General features: G+C 44.1%; 1 non-coding gene across 1 annotated transcript; it reads right to left on the reverse strand.

Annotated features, from left to right (window-relative positions):
• Nucleotides 1-623: 623 nt before the first annotated feature.
• Nucleotides 624-761, reverse strand: LOC119931948. The gene has a single exon (XR_005452244.1). It is a non-coding gene; the product is annotated as a small nucleolar RNA SNORA7 (small nucleolar RNA).
• Between the last annotated feature and the right edge of the window lie 9,690 nt (nt 762-10,451).

The raw sequence follows: 10,451 nt of genomic DNA on the forward strand, positions 1-10,451 counted from the left end.
AGGAGAGAAGGGAGGTGAGGTAGGAGGGGGCGAGGTGATAGAGAGCCTTGAAGCCGAGGGTGAGGAGTTTCTGCCTGATGCATAGGTTGATTGGTAGCCACTGGAGATTTTTGAGGAGGGGAGTAACATGCCCAGGGCATTTCTGGTCAAAGACAATCTGGACAGCGGCATGAAGTATGGATTGAAGAGGGGAGAGACAGGAGGATGGGAGATCGGAGAGTAGGCTGATACAGTAATCCAGACGGGATAGGATGAGAGCTTGAATGAGCAGGGTAGCGGTTTGGATGGAGAGGAAAGGGCGGATCTTGGCAATGTTGAGGAGGTGAGACTGGCGGGTTTTGGTGATGGCTTGGATGTGAGGGGTGAACGAGAGAGCAGAGTCGAGGATGACACCAAGGTTGCGGGCTTGTGAGACGGGAAGGATGGTAGTGCCATCAACAGTGAAGTGTCGTCAACAGTGAATGTCCCACTCTCCATCTGCAATCCTTCTGGCAGTGTGTCCATAGAGTTTTCTTGGTAAAAATATGAAAGTGGCTTACCATTGCCTCCGCCCATGCAGTAAACTTGAGTCTCCTCCCTCAACTCTCTCCCACATTGCTGCTGCCCAGCATGGGTGAGTTTTGACTTGTAGCAGATTGCCTTCCACTCAGTAGCCACTGGCCAAGCTAGGAATGGAATGGGTATACATCTACCTGACTCTCCCTCTCATAGCTAAGACTGGTAGAGTACTAGAAACTCTCCAGGTGCAACCCTGAAAGGGGGTACACAGCCCTCAGTAAATATGATTGATCAATTGAAACCATGTGGAAGGGAGTGTTGCTTACCCATCGGTCATTTTTTCTGCCTCACTTCCACACAGGAAACATCAGCCTCAACATCAGCACTGCCATCTTCAAAGGCATGAGTTATATATAAATGCAGTTCCTCTCTAAATCAGAGGTTGCAGTTCCACATTAACGTGAACTCATGTTGTAGTGCTCACTGGTTCCTGATGCTGTGTGCTGTATTTTTTGTGCTACATGGTATGCACAATCTTTATGCCTGATGCCATATTGTGCTATAGCCAAACAGGTGCATGTCTGGTCCCCAGTTTCTCAATAGTGTTCTAGTCAAAACACTTAAAGAAAACACCATTATAGCAGAACACTTCCTTAGTTCTGCTGTAATGTGTTTTCCCTATGCATTTTGGTGTAGTGAATTCTAAATTGTCATCAGTGCAAACCATATAATAAAAATATATAAGTATGCTTACCGTTATGGTTCTCACTAAGGACAAGTTTTGCTCTTCCACACAAATATTAGGAAACATAAATAGACAACCTTACAAGTGAAGTGAAGCAGACTGTCTTATGCACCTCCCATATAGACATGTATTGGAAGAAAATAATATGATTGGGGAAAACACTCTGTAATAAGCTTGAAGTTTGTCTAACTCAGAGTACTTTACCAACTATCTTCTTCAAGAACTGTTTCCATTTTGGGGAGAAGAGTTGAGCTGATCTATTTTGTCACTCATCATTTTAATATTATGCATCACCTCCTCTGGAGCCAGCATCAGCTAATTGGTTTTTGTATGACCTGTTGCTTTAAAGGTGTATCACCCACTACTGTTACTGAGTTCATTATTTCAGTCTTTTGTCACTTATGGCCTCCCCTGTTCATTAGAGCATAGTGCTGGATACCAATTATTTGTCAGAGGGAACAGTGGAGATCACTCTCCTCATTCCATCTCATCCATTTTCATTGCTTTGTTGAATCCTGGCTGTGGTTAAAATAAACTCAGAAATGCTTCCAGAGAGTTTCAGAGTTTTTACCATGAGATTTTGTGTCAGTAAAATTGTCAGTGCACATACACATGGTTTATGTCAAGGTGCGGTGCTGCTACAATTCCCAGACTGCCTCAGCCTTACTGCACTAGGTTTTCTTTGGGGGTTTGCAACTTTCAAGTTTTTAATACAGTAAAACAACAAAAATTGACAAGGGTGTAAACCTTTCTGCCAAGGCTGAACATCAAAATAAGACAGGATAGGAATTTGTAGCAAATGTATATTTGAACCCATTAATTCTCACTAAATCAGTGAGGGTCTTTAAATTTTAAAATCTTTACACAACACAAGGTTCTTCAAGAACAAAACTATTGTTTTATAAGAGAACTGAGTGTCTGTGTTTCTGCTACCAGAGAATGGATGGGATTCTTCACATACCCTTTCATTGCTATGCATTTAGTTTGAATAATACCTTGGTACATAAGGGTATGCACAGGTGTGTTATTTGCATAAGAGGTATTTGATTGGAATACAGACGTTCCTGGGCACCCTTATCTGATATATATCAACCACTTGAAGGGGTTGATTTACGACCTACTAATGAGATGCATCTTCTAAGTGGTTCCTGCAGGAAGTATCTGATTCACTTGGAACATCTGCCAGTCAACTGACACAGGCAAGGTTTCCTCCAGCAATCAGGGGGTTGGGAGAAGGGAGGAAATCCACGTGTCAGGTGTCTAGGAAGAGCTTTAGGGAGGATGATATCTCCTTGTCTTTAAAACTGTCCCCTTCATTTCTACAATGCTCCTATGACTGGAGTGTAATTTCATTGACTGAAATGATGTTGCATTGTATTGCCACAATTATCTTAGTGAACTAATGCTGATACACAACCAGGGAGTAGCAGAGACAATGTTAAAATCAGACTCCTAGCAAACCTTATAAACTGTCAATAAATGTCAAATATGTGAGGGTCGGGGGACCTATTGAGGCAGAAGAAAAATTCTCCTGTTGTGGAGGGCTTTTAAACTCACTTTACATCACCTGGAAAGAAGTGAAGGTGAGGCCGGCAAAGGTACTTAAGAATGCTTACTAGTCAGGCAATCATCAGATTTGTATTGAGTTCCTTCTCTGTGATGAAAACTGTCCTGGTCACTGAAGAAGAAGGCTGAAACTTGTGTCACCCCACTTATCAATATAAATTAAAGTACTTCATTTTTTTCAGATATGTTCATTATTTTGATCATCCACTCTCATTCCTGAACTTGGTTTCTATTGTAAGCCAACCATAATGTCTACAAATAGAAGTGACACTGATAAAATGGGAGGGGAAAAACCCTACCAGAATGATTTCATTTTATCAGAAAAAGATCTTTGATAAGCCTTAGTTTAACTATAATATTGAGGATAGAAGGGGGGAAGTGGGAAATAAAAATTGTAAAGATCTTTTTTTATTGATTATTCGAGATGATTTTAAGCTTTTAATCAGTTAAGAAAATAAATGACTACTGGCATCAGCAGTTTTTCATTGTTTTATTCTTTCAATCTTATTTATTGAGCACTTACTGTGTGCTGAGCACTGTACTAAGAATTTGAAAAGTACAATTCAGCAATATATATTATAAAAAGATACAATCCCTGCCCACACCGGGTGTTCACAGTGTATTCAATGTGCCCAGCATTCCCCTTACTTCATTCATTCAATCATATTTATTAAATGCTTACTGTGCTTGGGAAAGTACAATACAACAATAAAAAGTGACATTCCCTACCCATAATGAGCTCACATTCTAGAGGAGGGGAACAGACATCAATACAAATAAATAAAATTACAGATATTATACATAAGTGTTATGGGGCTGGATTGGGGAGGGGAAGAGCAAAGGGAGCAAGCCTGGGTGATGCAGAAGGGAGTGGGAGCTGAGGAAAAGTGGAGCTTATTCTGGGAAGACCTCTTGGAGGAGTTGTACCTTCATTAAGGCTTTGAAGGAGGAGAAAGTAATTGTCTGGTAGATTTGAGGAGGAAGGGTGTTCCAGGCCAGAGGCAAGAAGTAGAGCAGGAGTCTGCGGCAAGACAGGCAAGATGGGGCCACATTGAAAAGGTTAGCACTAGTGGAGTGAAGATTGTGGGCTTGGATGTAGAAGGAGAGAAATGAGTTGAGGTAGGAGAAGGCAAGGTGACGGAGTTCGTTAAAGTCAATGGTGAGGGGTTTTTGTTTGTTATAGAGGTGGATGGGCAACCGCTGGAGAGTTTTGAGGAGGGAGGTGACATGTCCTGAGTGTTTCTGTAGAAAGATGATCCAGGCAACATAGTGAAGTAAGGACTGGAGTGGAGAGAGACAGGAGGCTGGGAGGTTGCAAGGAGGCTGATGTAGTAATCTAGGCAGGATAAAATGAGTGATTATATTAACATGTTAGCGGTTTGGATGGAGAGGAAAGGGCAGATTTTAGCAATGTTGTGAAGGTGAGACCAACAGGAGGGAAGACTATGTTGAGAGAGGAGGAGCAGGAAGAAAAGCTGAAGGTTGTGGGCTGATTTGTCTGTGTCTCAAAAAAAACTATTCCTCCATCCTAATCCTCCTTGACCTCTCAGCTAATTTCAACACGGAGGACCACCTCCTTCTCCTGGAAATGTTATCCAACCTTGACTTCACTGACTATGTCCTCTCCTGGCTCTCCTCCTATCTCTCTGACCATTCATTCTCAATCTCCTTTGGGGGCTCCTCCTCTGCTTCCCACTCCCTAACTGTGGGAGTCCCTCAAGGTTCATTTTTGGGTCCCCTTCTATTCTCCATATACACCCACTTCCTTGGAGAACTCATTCACTCCCATGGCTTCAACTACCACCTCTGTGCGGATGATACCCAAATACACATCTCTCTCCCTGATCTCTCTCCTTCTCTGCAGTCTGGCATTTCCTCTTGCCTTCAATACATCTCTACTTGGATGTCCTCCCATCACCTCTAGTTTACCATACCCAAAACAGAACTCCTTATCTTTCCTACTAAACCCTGTCCTCCCCTTGACTTTCCCATCACTGTAGATGGCACCACCATCTATCCAGTCTCACAACTCAGTAACCTTGGAGTTATCCTTGACTCCTTCCTGTCATTCAACCCACATATTCAATCCATCACTAAATCCTGCCAGTCCCACCTTTACAACATTGTTAAAATCAGCCCTTTCCTCTCCATCCAAACTGCTACCATCTTACCCTGCCTGGATTACTGCATCAGCATCCTTGTTGACCTCCCAGCCTCCTGCCTCTCCCTACTCAGGTCATTCATTCATTCATATTTATTGAGCACTTACTGTGTGCAGAGCACTGTACTAAGCGCTTGGAAAATACAGTACAGCAATAAAGAGAGACAATCCCTGCCCACAGCGGGCTTACAGTCTAGAGGGGTGGAGACACAGGGCTGGGAGTCAGAGGACCGAGGTTCTAATCCTGCTTCTGACACTTGTCTGCTATGTGACCTTGGGCACAACATTTAATTTCTCTGTGCCTCCATTTCCTCATCTTTAAAGTGGGGATTAAGACTGTGAGTCCCATATGGGACATGGACTATATCCAACCTGATCACCTTGTCTCTAACCCTGCACTTAGTACAGTGACTTGCACATTTTTTTATTGTTACCTGTTAAGTGCTTACTATGTGCCAGGCACTGTTCTAAACTCTGGGGTAGAGACAAGGTAATCTGGATAGACACAGTCCCTGTTCCACATGGGGCTTACTCCCTATTTTACAGATGAGATAACTGAGGCAAAGAGAAGTTAAGTGACTGGCCGAAGGTCACACAGTAGACAAGTGGTGGAGCCAGGATTAGCACCCAATCCTTCTGACTCCCAGGCCAGTGCTTTAACCACTAGGCCACACTGCTGCACATAGTAAGCTCTTAACTTATACCATTTAAAAACAAAACAAAATAAAAAAACTCGTCATCTTTGCCTTTATTGAATCAATGGCTAGATCATCACTCTTCTTCCCCTTTTCAAGTCACTGGGTCCCCATCCCTACAAGATCAGTTTTGCCCAATAAAGTGTTTTCCTCAGGGTGCCCGATATGTTATGGGTCAGATTGGTCAGCCTGGACCCCTTGTAATGCATTCTGCCCTTGAATACAGTTAGTGCTCAGTAAACATGAATGAATGAATGAATGGTTTTCACCTAACCGCTTCTGACCACCCAAGGTCTGCCAGAGCAGTCCAATTTCTTGGGGCAGGTGAGCCAACCCCTCTCACTCCCATAGGAATTAGGCTGGAGGATGTCACTGGGACTATGTCCCCCCACTGCTTCTTGGCCCTTTTCCAGGATGAGGCCAACAGTACATTTGTACAGTGTCACACCTTAAACATTTGGCATTCCTCGCAAATTATGTGCCGTGCATGAACCCTGGGAACACACCATTTTTCCTGTCTCACAAGCCCACACCTTGGTGTTATCCTTGACTCCTCTCTGTCATTCAACTCACATATTCAATCTGTCACCAAATCCTGTCACTCCCACCTTCATGACGTCACTAAAATTTGCTCTTTCCTCTCCATCCAACCTGCTACCATGTTAATATAATCACTCATCCTATCCTGCCTGGATTACCGTATCAGCCTCCTTGCTGACTTTCCTGCCTCCTGCCTCTTTCAGGTCATCATCATCAATCGTATTTATTGAGCGCTTACTGTGTGTAGAGCACTGTACTAAGCGCTTAGCACTGTACTAAGTGCTTAGCAAGGTCCATACTTCACTCTGCTGCCTGGATCACTTTTCTACAAAAATGTTCAGGACATGTCACCCCCCTCCACAAAACACTCCAGTGGTTGCCCATCCACCTCCATTGGAGAAGCAGCATGATTTAGTGGGAAGAGCACGGGCTTGGGAGTCAGAGGATGTAGGTTCTAATCCTGGCTCCAGCACCTGTTTGCTGCGTGACCTTCGGCAAGCCACTTCACTTCAATGTGCCTCAGTTACCTCATCTGTAAAATGAAGATTAAGACTGTGAGCCCCATGTGGGACAACCTGATTGCTGTGTATTTACCCCAGTGCTTAGAACAGTGCATGGCACATAGTAAGTGCTTAACAAATACCATCATCATCATATCAAGCAAAAACTTCTCACCCTTGGCTTTAAAGCACTCCATCACCTTTCCTCCTCCTTCCTCACCTTACTTCTCTCCTTCAGCAACTCAGCCTGAACATTTTGCTCTTCTAGTGCTAACCTCACTGTGCCGCGATCTCACCTGTCTCGCCGCTGACCCCAGCCCATGTCCTGCCTCTGGCCTGGAATGCCCTCCCACCTCAAATCCAATAGATAATTACTTTCCCCGCCTTCAAATTCTTATTGAAAGCACATTTCCTCCAGGAGGCCTTCCCAGACTAAGCCCTACTTTTCCTTATCTCCCACTCCCTTCTGCACCACCCTGACTTGCTCTCTTTGCTCTTCCCCCATCCCTGCCCCACACTACTTATGTACATATCTGCAGCATGGCCTAGTAGCAAGAGCACAGGCTTGGGAGTCAGAGGTCATAGGTTCTAATCCCTGCTCCGCACTTGTCTGCTGTGTGACCTGGGGCAAGTTACTTAACTTCTCTGTGCTTCTGTTACCTCATCTGTAATAATAATAATAATAATAATAATAATAGTATTATTATTATTATAGTATTATTAGTATAGTATTATATAGTATTATTATATTATTATATATTATTATATTAGTATAGTATTATAGTATATAGTATATAGTATATTATATATATTATATATTATATATAATATATACTATATATATTATATATATAGTATATTATAGTATAGTATTATATATTATTAGTATAGTATTATTATTATAGTATTTGTTAAGTGCTTACAATGTGCCAAGCACTGTTATAAGTACTGGGGTAGATACCAGGTTATCAGGTTGTCCCATGTGGGGCACACAATCATAATCCCCATTTTACTAATGAGATAACTGAGGAACAGAGAAGTTAAGTAACTTACCTAAAATCACACAGCTGACAAATGGCAGAGCAGGTATTCAGACTCATGACTTCTGACTCCCAAGCCTGTGCTCTTTCCACGAAGCCACGTTGCTTCTCGAACCCCCCCTCCGCCCACAGCTGTAATCCCCACCTGTAAAATGGGGATTATGACTGTAAGCCCCATGTGGGACAACCTGATTACCTGTATCTACCCCAGAGCTTTGAACAATACTTAGCACATAGTAAATGCTTAACAAATGCCATTATTATTATTACTTATTTTGTTTTGATGTCTTTCTCCCTCCCTCTCGACTCTAAGCTCCTTGTGGGCAGGGAATGTACTGTTTATTGTTGTACTGTACTTTCCCAAGTGCTTAGTATGGTGCTGTGCACACAGTAAGTGCTCAATAAATACATGTGAGGAATGAACAAACCCAAACCCCAGCTCTCATAATTTCAACAGGCGCTTCAATTGAAGGGTTTGGTTAGTTCACTCTGAAACTCACGCATCTGGAACCTCATCTCATCTGGGATTTTCTTTCTCCACCAAGCCCCTGCCTTAGCTAAATAGCTCCTAATTGTTCTGCTATCAAATCTCCACTCTGCATCTTGAATATCCTCCTAAATTCAGGGTCAATAACGTTGTACCTACCATCCTTTCTTCCGGGCAGGGTGCTAAGATTCCCACTGACTCTGGTTGAATGACTTCCTGAATTTAAACCCATGCCTGTATCATGTCCATCAGGACCTGAGCGTGCTTACTGTCTTGCAGTCTCAGCCTCCCTACTCTCACATGCAGGCTATAAATCCCAAACCAGGTTTTGACTACCTCCTTTACTGTTTGGGAAAAACCATCTTCTACCAAGAGGCCTGCTGTGTTCGAGCATAGCAAAGCCTTCCACAGCATGTCCTGGTCAGCAGAATGGTATTCTGCCATGGCCTTTTATACTCTTACCAACTACCCCGTGAAGACATTCCAGTCCCCAGGGAGCACACTGCCCCCGGCCACTGCCAACCTAATTCACAGAACTTCCATCTCCTGAGGAGATGATGAGTTGAGCACTACCTCCTTGGCAACAGTAGTGGAAGAATCCCCCTCATGCTCATTGCCTCATTGGGTCCTCTGTTCCACTGCCCTCACCGTATAACTTGGGGGAGATATGTAGGGGTTCCTTGGAGGCTGGGGGTAAGGTGGGCCTGAAACCACTACTTGGGCAGAGGCATGATAATGAACATTCTGTGTTGCTATGTAAAGTTCTACCTCAGGTTTCCTCTCCCGCAGGGTCTTGACCTCTCTCTTCCCTCAATCTTTGAACCTCCAATTCCAAGTTTCCATTTACCTTCCTTCTCCCTCCTGGCCCAGTTTGCCTCCTCAATGGCAACTGATTCTCTTAAAGCTGTGATGTGTGTCTATAAAGTCTGTTTCCCTCTGAAAGGATTCAATCCCACTCATCAAAGCCAGGATTACAACTCTTTTCATGCCTTTTTCCTTCCCCTTGAGTAACAAACCTCTCTCTGCCCATGCCCAACAGGCAAATCACCTGCCTGTTTAGGACACCAGATAGGGACCACCCCATTTTTTAAAGGGCCTTCCAGGTGAACACATCCAGGTGCTCACCAGTCTAAACACAAGCACTAGGGGCCCAATCCTTGTGGTCCAACATTGGGATCCTTTTGTTCACAATCAACTATACCAGATGCTACCACTCTCCAGAGAGTGTACTAGTAATTCTAGTATTTGTTAGGCACTTATGCCAAACACCGTAATAAGCACTGGGGTAGATACAAGATAATCAGGACCCACCTTAGGCCTCACAGTCTAAATAGAAGGGATAACAGGTAATTAATCCCCATTTTTCAGATGAGGAAACTGAGGCACAGAGAAGTTAAATGACTTCCCCAAGGTCACAAAACAGGTAAGTGGCAGAGTCAGGATTAGAACCCAGGTCTTCTGACTCCCAGGACCATGCTCTTTTCACTAGGCCACACTGCTCCTCTGCATAGTGTAGCAAACATCCAAACAGCATCTCGTTCCAGTCCTGGCATCTTTAGTCCCATTCCCTCCAAGGAGGTTCCTGCTCATGTCTGCAGAATCAAGTACTACACATGTGTTGCCTACAAAACTGGTCTTTTATAGCTTTTGTACATTTACCTAATGCAGTCCCAGCACCCTCATGCCTCCATGACCTTCCATTCATTGCTAAGCTGTCAGCCTTCCCCCCTTCAGATCTCACCATCCCCCTGCCCTCCGCTCTCTTCCTCCTTCCCTCCCTCTCTCCCTCCACCTGAAACTGTCCCCGCCAGGACCCCCCCCCCCCCCACCCCAAAGAGACAGCCCCGGGCCCTCACACCTGACCTTGTACTTCCCAAGTGTTTAGTACAGTGGTCTGCACACAGTAAGTGGTCAATAAATACAATTGAATGAATTGAGTGAATGAACGAATCAATTCCCTCGGCCAATCAGGGATCATTGCCATCAGCTTCCACTCCTTCTGGTGGTAAACAGAGAGTGAGAGACAGAGAGAAAAATGTTTCTGAAAAATCGGAATTGGTGTTCTTCCCTGCCCCTGCTGCTCTGTCCCCGCTGCCCCACTGCAGCACTGCTGGTGACGTGACCCTGCCTACACAAATGTCACAGTGTTCAGCTGTCAGGATAGAAGAAGAGGAGCAGGAAGAAAAACCATCCTGTTCCTTGCCTCGGGAAGAGGACAG

Source organism: Tachyglossus aculeatus, chromosome 8 (assembly GCF_015852505.1).
Source record: "Tachyglossus aculeatus isolate mTacAcu1 chromosome 8, mTacAcu1.pri, whole genome shotgun sequence".
NCBI classification, from domain to species: Eukaryota; Metazoa; Chordata; class Mammalia; order Monotremata; family Tachyglossidae; genus Tachyglossus; species Tachyglossus aculeatus.